Source organism: Lissotriton helveticus, chromosome 9, assembly GCF_964261635.1.
Source record: "Lissotriton helveticus chromosome 9, aLisHel1.1, whole genome shotgun sequence".
In the NCBI taxonomy this organism is placed as follows: Eukaryota; Metazoa; Chordata; class Amphibia; order Caudata; family Salamandridae; genus Lissotriton; species Lissotriton helveticus.
The window spans coordinates 643198358-643210247 of NC_136070.1; the positions used below are offsets into that span (position 1 = coordinate 643198358).

General features: G+C 41.0%; 1 long non-coding RNA gene across 1 annotated transcript; it reads left to right on the plus strand.

Annotated features, from left to right (window-relative positions):
* The first annotated feature begins 10602 nt into the window (after positions 1 to 10602).
* Positions 10603 to 11636, plus strand: LOC144782894 (uncharacterized). The gene is made up of 3 exons (XR_013601299.1): positions 10603 to 10648; positions 10727 to 10821; positions 10923 to 11636. It is a non-coding gene; the product is annotated as an uncharacterized LOC144782894 (long non-coding RNA).
* The last annotated feature ends 254 nt before the right edge of the window (positions 11637 to 11890 follow it).

The following is an 11890-nucleotide window of genomic DNA, read 5'->3' on the forward strand; positions in this document are numbered from 1 at the left end:
CAATAATTATTGAGTTGGGGGGTCTCTGATTGCATACTGATTAGTGACTTTGCTAGTGGATCCTTAGTGGAGAGTACTGATCATGCGAGGGTAGGTACAGAATATTGATTGTGTTGCTCATAGGAGCGGCCTGGTGGGAATGTATATATGTGTGTAATGTATATATGTGTGTAACAGTATTTGTATGCAGTTTGTCCATGGGACACCATTGCAGTGGGCCCAGTGCCCCACCCGCTGAGTGGAGATGCAGAGCGCGTGTTTTGTGCAAATGTCTGCTAGTGTGCACTGGAGTATTTAGTATGTCCTGGAGGTGAGAATATACCATTGGCAGCAGGATTAAATGTGGTGAGATGGTGCCATTTTTCTTTAAAGATGTGACAGTAAATGTATATATTTTTCCCTTTTTGATGCTGTATTAAATGTCATTACAAGATTGTCATGTGATTTTCAATGTTGCTAAATGTTTTATCTTTTTGGCTGATGGTTAAAAGAGGTTAGATCTGTTTCTTGTCTAAAAGAGCAGACATGGTTTTCAGAACGAAAAGTGAACAGTTAGTATATATATAGGGTGATGATAGATAATATAAATGAACTGGTGTGAATGAGCTCCAAGCATAGGTTTTAAGGTAAGTATTTGTAGAAGCTATTTTTACTAAATGGTTGCCTTTTTGTCCAATATTTTGTGTGTTGTTGTTTTTTTTGTGTGGTTTGATTTGTTTCATTTCAGTGCAATGGGAAATACTTTTATCTGTGTGTTACGGTGAGTATTGATGCAGCTTTGTGCTAGACAGATTAAGTGTGCACTAACACCGCATGATGCATGACATGCATGAGAAAAATATAGTCCTTTGAGTAACTAATATTGTGTTTTCCTTTTGTGGCCTTTGTGTTTGGTATATGTATTATTGCGTATTATTTTATGTTATACGCATGTACCTATATTGTGTGTTTTATGTTTTCTTTGGCTTATTGTACATTGCTTGTTCTGTTCTGCGTGGATGGTATGCTGATCGATCTTAAGCCTGCCAAATTAAGTAGGCCAGCAGGCTGGGTTTTGGGCCGCAGGCTCACTGTGCATGAAATGCATGGCATCGTGTTGTGTGTCACAGCTCATTTGCATGTGTTACTGTGATTTGTCCATGCTTTCTGTGCTTAGCACAGCAAGTATTCCTGCTGCCTTGGTATGCTTGTTTTTATTTTATGTATGTTTCTGTTTTGTATTGTTTTGACAATTCTATTATTGATACTAGAACAAGCTCCTCTGTGGAGAATTTGTTCTGGTCCCTAAATTTCACAGACAACACTTCAGCAGTGTATGTCTATTTGGTTAAATGGTAGAGAAGAAAAATACAAGAGTTCTACGGTGTACTCATGGTGTTGTGTCACAAGCCTGACCATTACCTAAGTAATTTTTGTTCTTTTATAGATTTTCCTTTTGCCGCCTTTTCCCTAATGAATGTCGCATAGTGCCTAGTTATGGGGGACTTTAGCTGTGTCCCTGTCCCATTTCCTTTGCCTTACTCCTTTTCCTTTTACATTGTATTAGATATTAATAGGCACACACATCATTTTATGGCAATGACATTTGTACATGTGCTAAAAGATGTTCTAGCCCTCTCAAAAGTGCTATGTATCTCCTAGAATTTTGTTTATGCTCAGTGCTACACCCAGGGGTTGATGGTGTTGACTGAAGTGAAATATGTTTCAGATTTCCTTCTGTCAAAATGGGGGAGGAGGCTAGCTCCCCGCTAGCTCTCCTATAAATTAAAACTAGGTAACATGTATATTGCTCCCTCCTGTCCTGCTTTGATCTAAAAGGGGAATTAGATGTGGGTAGTTTTGTTCTACAAGTGTTGGGTGATAATACCATTATTGTAGTCTTGCAAGTACATTGCTAGTTCTTTATTAGCTAGTCTGTGAAAATAAACTGATAGTCTTTATTAGAGGATTATTTTAATTGGATAGGGATGAAAGGGATGAAAGGACTGGTAGCCCCAGACTAATGTTTCCTTATTTGACCTTTGAAGGGAACAGCCCAGACTAGTGTTTCCTTATTTGACCTTTGAAGGGAACAATAGGTCGGTACCTTTTTGTTGATTAAGGGAACAATAGGTCGGTACCTTTTTGTTGATTTTTTCCTTCAGAATCCTAGGTAACAACATCATTATTGTGCAGCACTAAGTAAAGGTGTACAAGTCTCTTATCAGTTAGCCTGTATAGTTGAGCTGATAATCCCTATCAGAGCTGGTGAACAGGTATTCCCCTAAATAAAATGTTACACGGTCTAAATAGTGAGAAAGGTGAAAGATGCTTGTGTGATCCTCAGCAAAATATTTTTAGAAATTATTGATTTGTAGAAGTTAGTTTCCTGCTGCATCTATAATATGTGAGCATGGTCATGAGCAAAAATATAAGTTGATTTGAGTAAGAAAAAGAATATTAGAAGTGTTTGAAGTTTTGCACAACAGTGAAGGTTCACAAAGTAGATGCTGTGTGCTCGCTATAGGAAGAGCGGTTTGAACTTCGCTTTTTGCTGTTTCTCAAGTGCAAATGGGGGAATACAACGTGTCTGTTTTGTTTTATTTTTTCTCTTCTCTTAGAATTCAGTAAATGCATACGTCCGTCCACAGGTAATACAGCGAAAAGTCAGATATGTAATGTATTACCTATTGTCAGTGCACACATTTATTAGAGCGATATGAAAGCACAGAATAGACCTCATTTGGTTTCTTTGAAATTGAATTTCATTCATATGCCTTTTCTAAAGATCTTCGTTCCCTTCATCAGCAGGTAGCAGACACACTGAAGCCGCAACCGGAGGGGCCTGGACATATCATCCAACCCAGGGACTGGGTTGTTGTCAGAAGATATCAACGAAAGTCTTGCTTGGAGCCGAGGTGAAGGTAGCCGAGGCAGGTGCTGCTTGCCACCCGAACAGCACTCAGGATTCAGGGCCATAAGTCGTGGACCAACGTAAGCCAAGTAAAGAGGGTCCCGCTTCTGTTGCCCTATGATGAGTGGGTGAGAAAGGGCGTCGCTGAGCCGGATAAAAGAGCGAAGAGGCCAGTTCTGATTGCAAGTGGTGAGGCCTCTCCCAATCACAGTGAGCAAACATCAGCAAATAAGCCCGCTGCCATTGAGCCCCCCATTCTGTTCACAGATCCAGAGGTGCGAGGGAGCACTCAATATAATCTGCGGCCCAGAAAGAAGAAGAAGGAGAACAAGGCACCGGAAGAAGGGCTGAGTTAGGGACTTAGGAGAGAACTGTGCTGAAGAATAGTTAAGTGGTAGGGATGGACTGCTGGTAAGAGCCTTGGTGCACTGTCGAGACATTGTCAAAGGGGACACTAGGATTGCGCCTGGGCTCAGATTAAGTGCTCCTCTGAGTCGTGAAGCTGTGCGGCTCCGTCATGGGAGTTAGGGAATGAATAATAGGAGTCTGCCTGTGAGGCTCTAATGGACACAGGGAGAAGATCCCTTGAAGGGAGAAGATCCCCTCTGGTTGGCCTCAGTGTGAACTGTTTTTCCCCTAGTTTACTTTGGACTTTTAGCTAGGAAAATGAGTCCCTTTGAATGTTCCTATTCCCCAGGAGGAGCAGCCTCTGCGGCTCCTTGTCCAGATGTCCCTGATCTCATTTGGTTCTCACGGTCTACAAATTTAATATTGTGTTTGTTTGTATCCTAACTGTTGCTTTCATATTTCTCTTTAGAGAATTAGTTTCTTGTTGCTTGGCGCATACCCTCATGAGTATTATTTCAACGCCACATGAGAATGTCATTGGTACCCTAGCTCCTCACGAAGAGGAGCATTGGGAAGTTCATTAGGATGATGTAGTATTCAAATGTTGCACCTGACACATGTTATTTATAGAACAGCAAATTATTGGGTGTGTGGGTCATTGCCTTCATACACACACAGGGATGGAGAATTGTTGCTTGTATTCTTGCCCTATAGAAGTAGCTGTGAGGGTTAGTATACTTCGAGTAGTTTAGTAAAATACATTTCTCAGCCCGATAAAAATATACTTCATGGATGTTAGATATAGGTCCTCGCTGATAATGCAAGTGAGCCCTCAGTATTGAATGCAATAGGGTGTTTTCCCTGATAATGACAGTTTGATCTTATTTGCATTAATTCTTGCTAATGACTTAGTGTGATGTATTTTGAAGTAGTGCGATCATGACATAGTGTTATAGAGAAATGGTACCTCGAGAACATATGTTTAGATTAGTCAAAAAGGAGGGTGCCTCACACCCAGAGAATAATTATTGTCTTAGTAGGTATTGCAGGGGTTGTTCTTTTACTTGTTGCCTCTGCATTTCCTGCCCTATAGTATGCTGCACTACTTCTGTGATTATGCTCATCCTAGTATTTCATTTCCCGAAGCCAGATATCTTTTATGATGATATGCTATTGGTTATACTTGTGGTTTTTTTTTGGTTTCCCTTTGATTGATGAGTGATGCCTTTAGAATTGTATAGACCTTACCTTTAAGCTGTAACTGCACTTATGTTAGCCACGATAGGCTAAAAGGAGGGTCTGATAGATAGTAATTTTCCTGTTGCAGAATGTTCTAATGATGTTATGAATGTGTTAGCCTAATGTGTCTAACCAATATGCAGTTACAGCTTATTATTCATGTGCTGCAACCCACTGAGCTATTTTTGTAATATGCAAGCTTCAACTTCTCTCATAAGAGAGAGAGGCTTGTCTATGGCAGACAGACTTCTGATGCTGACATTTGCTCTGCAGCTCCAATGTCTCATGGTACAGTTTTCCCCCCTCCCTTATGAGCAGAAAATCCCTGTTTCAGCATTTCTTGCCTTGAGTTAGTTTTGCAGAAATGTTTCCATGCCCTGGAGAAGCAGAGCCTCGGCTCTGTGGCCTTGAGGGGAGATAACAGTGTTGCCTTCGCAGGTGCAGATGCCGCATATATGAGTTCATTGTTCACCATTTCGCTAGTTCTGTAATTTTCCAGGCTGGGTGTCTTTACCCTGCCATGTTATGTTATAATGTATTGTCATGATAGGATGAGTCAGTCCGCTCGGTGCACTCCCTGGGGTGTAGACCTGACGGGGCCCATCTGCAGATGAATCTTATGGCCAAATAAATATATTACAAATTCTTCTCCACTGTCTGGCTGGCTTATTATATGAGAGTGATAGATGAGTGAGGTAAGTCGCTCAGGTGGATTTGAGCCACGCTTATCACTCATCCATCCACCCATTCACTCATCCTTCCCCCCATCCACCCTTTCAGTCATCCATCCATCCTCCCTTTCTCTCTCCATCGACCCTTACACTTAGCAATCCTTCCTTCCATCCATCCACCCACCCACCCTTCCATCTACTCATCCACTCATGAATCCATCCATTGGCCCTATCACTCATCCATCCTTTCTCTCATCCATTTATCCTTCCACTCCTTCACTCATCTATTCATCCTTTTGTCCATATACCCTCCCTTTCACTCACTCATCCATCCTTACATCCACCCTTTCACTCATCCTTCCATCCAGCCACCCTTGCACTTATCAATTCATCAATCCATCCATCATTTCACTCATCCATCCACCCACTCATTATCCACCTTTTCACTCATCCATCCTTTCATTCATCCATCCACCCTTTTACCCATCCAGCTACCCTTCCACCCATACATCCAGCTATTTACCTTTTCTCTCTTCCATCTTTCCACTCACTCATCAATCCATCCATCCTCTCGATATCTTTCAATTCAATCTTTCATTCATCCATTCACCCTTTCACTAATTCATCCAGCCATCCACCCATTCCTTCACTTACTCACTCGCCCACCTTTTCATATTCATTTTGAGATGAGCCTTTTTGAGAAGAGGCCCATCAAGAACTTCACCCTCGCTGCAGGAGCCATTCCAGGACTGGGACAGAAGCCACCCAGGGCAGAGACAGGATCCACCACAGGGGGGACAGGCACCATCACAGACGGGGGGAGGGGGGACAGGAGCCACCACATGGGGGGACAGGAGCCATCACAGGAGGGGGGAGGGGGACAGGAGCCACCTCAAGGGGGGGCAAGAGCCATCACTGGAGGGGGACCAGGATCCACCAGGGTGGGCACAGGGGTGGGCATGCAGTATTCTAGTATCAACCTGGTCTTTTCCAGGGTGGGGTAGGGCTCCTCACCCCCTCCTGGACATGACAACGAGAAGACAGGCTCTTTCCAAAATGTTAGTTTTGCCATCCCCCACTGTGATGTACAGTACTGAAAGGAGATACTCCAAGAGCACTGATTTAACTGATTGTCCTCCATACTTTGTTAATCAGTGTGGGTGCGATTGTGCCATTTCTTTATTTTATTACATTATAGACTGCATGTTTGAAGAACCGAAGTTTGTTTACAATTAAGTGACAGTAATTAAGCTCTGTGAAGAGAACCACGTGCTGCCTTGGTGTAATCAGGGCCGGTTCTAGGATGTTTGCACAGCCAGGGGTTGGTGAGAGGCTCCATAACTGACCCACCCACTGCTAACACCTTTTGACTCTCTAAATATTGCTGCTCCAACCACTCTGCGGTGTTCGTCTGCAATTTATGAAAGCTACGAGTGACTTCAGCATGAAGAGGAGAGAGAGAGTACATGATCATCAGGGCTGCCTACTGACACACATTTGTACCAGCACCAGTATTCGAAGAGGATTCCGAATATGCGTGACCCAGTCTGTGCCTGGAGAAGGATATGATGTTGTGTTCTTTCATGACTATGGGAGAGATGCATCTTCTTACCTCAGATGCTCACTGTTGCATGCACAAGTGCTGCAGTGGTGGGACAACGCATGCACTGGCATTTTTGTTTCTAGATCTGTGGATGCAAGGAGGCTATTTTTACAAATAGCAAGCCTCAGCTAAGATCTTGGGTTTTCACTTCTCAACTGTTATAGATTTAGTTCCGTTTGTGACTGTGATTTAATGTTAGGGAAGCCTCCGCTTTAAAGGAGTCGTCAGGGTTTCTCCCCTCCTTCTGTATTACTTTTCTCATTTCCTGCCAAGAAAACTCACATTGTGGATGAGGCTATGCTAAACAGGAGGCCATGAGGCATCTCAATTTTCTCCCTGCAGAATCAATAAAAATCAGGCCTACTGCCCGTCACAGCCAGACCAAACCTGTGCAAAATGATGGAGCTATTTCAAAGAATTGAAGCATTTAATCTAGGGGCAACCATAATCTTCTGTAGAAAACCCCGCAGACATTGAATATTTTCTTCATAGGAAGGGAATGTGTGAGGCCCCTCTAAATTGCAGAGACATGACGCATTCAGGGCTGTTTGCATCTGAATAGATGCCCCTGCTCCTGAAGCTCCAGCCCCTCCCTCTCAGTCACCTTCAAGCACCTCTTAACATCTCATCAAGGGCTGGAGGTGTGAGGGTTGGCATCCCGCTGTGCCTCTCCAATGCTGCGGGGTATCAGAGCTTTGGTCTGTTACACCCGACCTCAGCAGCATCGGAGTCAAGAAGGGAAGTGGGTGGAAGCTGTGCCGGCGTTAGGGTGGGTAGGCAGACAAAATATCGAATTGTTAATATCGAAGTAGTAATATCGAAGGTGAGTAATATCGAATGTAAGTAATATCGAAGGTAAGTAACATCGATGTTACTAATATCTATGTTAGTAATATCGATGTTACTATTATCGATTTTTATATGATTTTTATGTATATTATTATGTATTTAATATGTATAATTTTTTTGTTATGTAAATTAAGTACATTTTGTATTTTAGTACCATAGCGGGTTGTGGGTTTATAGGGGAATAGGGTGGGAAGTAATTTAATTATACTACATTAATTATTAATTTATCAGGAATTATAAATTAATTTTTAATTAATAGGTAATTAATTTTGTATTAATTAGTAATTTATTTTAATTAATTGATTAATTGATAATTATGTTCTGTATGGTTTATAGGGCAATAGGGTGGGAAGTAATTTAAATGTAATTAAGTAATAATTTTTGTATTAATTGTTTTTGGTAATTATATTATTGTTAATTAATAATTAATTGGTAATTAATATTTATTAATTAGTAATTCAATTTTATTAATTGATTAATTGATAATTATGTTACGTGTATTTTATTATTGGTGTTTGTTGTGCGCTCATAGGGGAATAGTGTGTAAAGTAATTGATATGTAATTAGGTAGTTATTAAATTTATATTTGTGTATTGGTAATTAATTTATTGGATATTAATTATTAATTGGTAATTATTTTTTTATCATTATTTATTGGTCTTTGTAAATAGTTTAGATTTATTTAATAAATATTTTTAATATTTTAAAATATAAATGTATTTATAAGTATGTTATTTTTTACCCCTACGCTATCCAACGCTTTCCCTACTGTTGCACTCTCTGGAGTTAGAATAGTAATTTTTACCCTCCCGCTATCCAACGCTTTCCCTACTGTTGCACTCTCTGGAGTGGGAATAGTAGTTTTTACCCCTACGCTATCCAACACTTTCCCTACTGTTGCACTCTCTGGAGTTGGAATAGTAATTTTTACCCCTACGCTATCCAACATTTTCCTTACTGTTTTTTTTTTGGAGTTGGAATAGTATTTTATTTCCTCTGTTATTTGTTTTGTTTTACTTAATGTTGTATAGAAATCATTTTAGAAATATTAAAAGTAAATACATTTTTTAAAAGTTGTTTTGTATAAATATTAAATTTGTATTTATGTTATTATGTTATGTTTATAGTTGAATTTGTAATTTATAATATTTTTATTTATTTATAGGTTATTACAATAATTATTAAAACTGATTATTAAGTAAGTATATATATTATCTATTATATGTATTTGTTGAATATTTTTTTGTTAAATTATGTATATTACTTATTAATTTGAAATAATATAAAATATGTTTAACTATATTTATTAATTAATTGTACATATTGTTTTTAATTAAAAATAATGATATATTTTTTTAACGATATTTTTGACATCTATATATTTTTTTCGATATTTTTGTACTTACCTTGTTGTAGATAGGATATCGATATTGTTGACATCGATATTTTTGTTGTGATATTTTTGTATCTCGATATTCTGACTTTCGATATTCTGTAATAGATCCGTTAGGGTGGTGCGACCGGTGCCCGGTTAAAATTACGGACAAATGGCATCCGTTAAAGAATCCTTCACGGACAACGGACAGACAGACGAAATTACGGACTGTCCGTGAAATTTGCAGACGGTTGGTCACCCTACCAGTGTGGTGTTCCCTGCATGCGGACTTGCGTGCAGCCTAGCAGCGAAACAAAAGGACACACACAATGGGCTGGCATAGTATGGGGGAATAGACCATGAGCAGTCTTTTCCCATTTATTCATATCCTCTGGCCACGCCTGCCTGGAGGGTGCTACATTGTTTGTGTGTTCTTCCGGAGCGGACCCCGGCCCTGCTTTCGCGATATTGGAATCAGTACATCCTGGTAATTTCATGGCTTGTATTTACACTGATGGTGGTTTTCCTACGTTTTTGAACTATAGGTGATTGCAATTTGTGTCTTTAAGACATGCTTTGGAATCTTTACAATGAATGTTCTGTTGTGGATCCCTGAAGCGTGGGGCTCTATCTGTGGCAGTTATGAGTTGTGGCTGGCACAGGTAAGTCACTATCAGGTAGGTTGAATAAAGACCTTGATTGGAGCCAAACTCTGTCTGGACAACGTTATTGCAACATTTTGGTGATGAGTTGCCAGCCCATTCAGCCTGCCAGGTGACATCTTACCCATGGAGACGTACTCGACTGCCTTCACTGAGAAGACCTTAACATTGGAAGAAGTGAAGATTGGAGACCACGGCGCCTGGCATATTAAGGCCTCTGCCACCATGTGGTACTCCTCGGGTACCTCAGGGTCAGGCTTTGTTTTATGGGAGTTTGCAACAGACCTAAGCTCCAGATTAGTTCTGTGCTTGCATGTTGTGTGCACGAGGCATTAGAATGCCACCTCTTATGCCACATTCACATTGATACCATTCAAAGGCCTGCAACAGTCACCGGTCTCTGGCGTAGGTGTGTGCTGGTGCTGATCAACATGTGAGGAGCCTCACCGCACTCACGGCGGTACTCCTGTACCTGCTTTGGCTGCTTAAGCTCTGGCTGGTGGGTGGGAGCATTTGTCATGCCTGTCATGTGCAAAGGGACTAATATTACGAGCCTTTTGTGAGCGGTATCAGTTTCAATCCTGAAACCGTGATTGGCAATGGTTGGCAAAAGCTGTTACAGGAGTTGGTGCACATGCGCAGTGTTCGCGCATGCATGGAAAGCGGAATAACGGAATTTAACCCGCCCCATGGAATCAGGAAGTGCTTCGCGTTAGCTAAGCTGTTTCCTGTTCTCGTTCCGGGTCACAGTGGTGGTGTTGGCGTCCGAGAAGTCAGAGGGTCGTTTGGTGGTTCGTTGTTTCTGGAATTCTGGTGGTTAGTGCTTGACCTCGCGTTCTATCGTTTTGAACCGGCTGGTTTCGGGACGATTATTCCCTTTTGTTTATTTGAGCCTCCTTGTTTGTTGTCCCGTATGGTTCGGTCTGCCACAGGGGATTGGTATACTATTGTAGGGTATTACCTGAGAGGTGACCTGATATTAGTTGTTTCGTCTGGTATCCTGATTAGGTGAGTGTTAGAGTAGCATAACACTATTCCTTATATTTTTGTTAGGGAACTCTGCCTCATATTACTTTTTCCTTTTAGACGCTTAATGTGATGAAACACTCAAGACAGTCATAAGAGGTTTTCCAAGACGATTTCAAATAGTTTGGTTCGAGTGGTTTCCCACACTTGGGCAGGTATTCACTGTTATATGTCATTTATTTGCATTAACACCACTTACCATACATAAGGGGGGGGGAATTGGATTTCACATATCTTCCTTTGTCTTCCTATGTAGATCCGGGTGTCGAAGTTAGATTCCATTGTACACAGACCAAAAGAAGACGGAGGAGGCCTGTTTCTTTTCCCTTTCTACCCTTGTTTTGTTCCCCTGTGTTCCCCTGTGTTACATCTTGGGATTCAGTGTTTCTGCCTGTGTTCCGAGGGGTGACAGGGGGAATCAGGGTGATTAGCGGCGAGACTCCAGGACACTTCTGAGACAAAGGTGCGTGCATGACAGCATTTTCCTCATTTCGGAGGAGTGTTTGGAGGAAAGACAGTGGATTAGTCAACAGAACTCTTCAGTCACTTATCAAGGTGCTGTGGAAAGAAAGAAAGGTCTTTCTGGGCACGTGAAGTCTTGCTTCTGTTTTGCTCTTTACACTCTATGTGTGCGGACGTGAGTGTGTACTTTATTTTGGAGGAGTGAACAAGGAAAACTCTTTTGGACTGACATCACGCCGTGGAAAACGTCTCATGACATCTTTGGTGGTGATTTTGTTTTTCATGTTTTTTCCTTTTAAACATATAGGGAAAGAGTTTTAAAATCAACTCGATCATCACTATGGAACCGGCTGTGGTTATTATTCCCCCACCATTTCTTTCTCATCAAGGACCTCCGCCCATCCAATGGGAAGATTTGATTGACATATTTGATAATGATTTGTTGGCTCTTGATGACCAAATATTTAGTCCTGAGTGTAAGAAAGAGCCAGCTTACACAGCTATTTAGGATCTGAGGGTCAACACATATTTAAATTTCTTCCTGAAGTGTTGGATCAGAATGGTCAAAGAATACCAGATGTGAATAAAGAGGCCAAATTAAGACTGGAGTGTGGGTTTGCCAAAGAAGAAAATGTAGTAATGTATAGGTACACATTTTATACCCAACCACAAAGACTTGGAGATTCAATTGATGACTTTGTGACAAGGTTCATAGACTTGTCAATGAAATGTCAATTTGGTGATATTGGAGAAGAACTGATA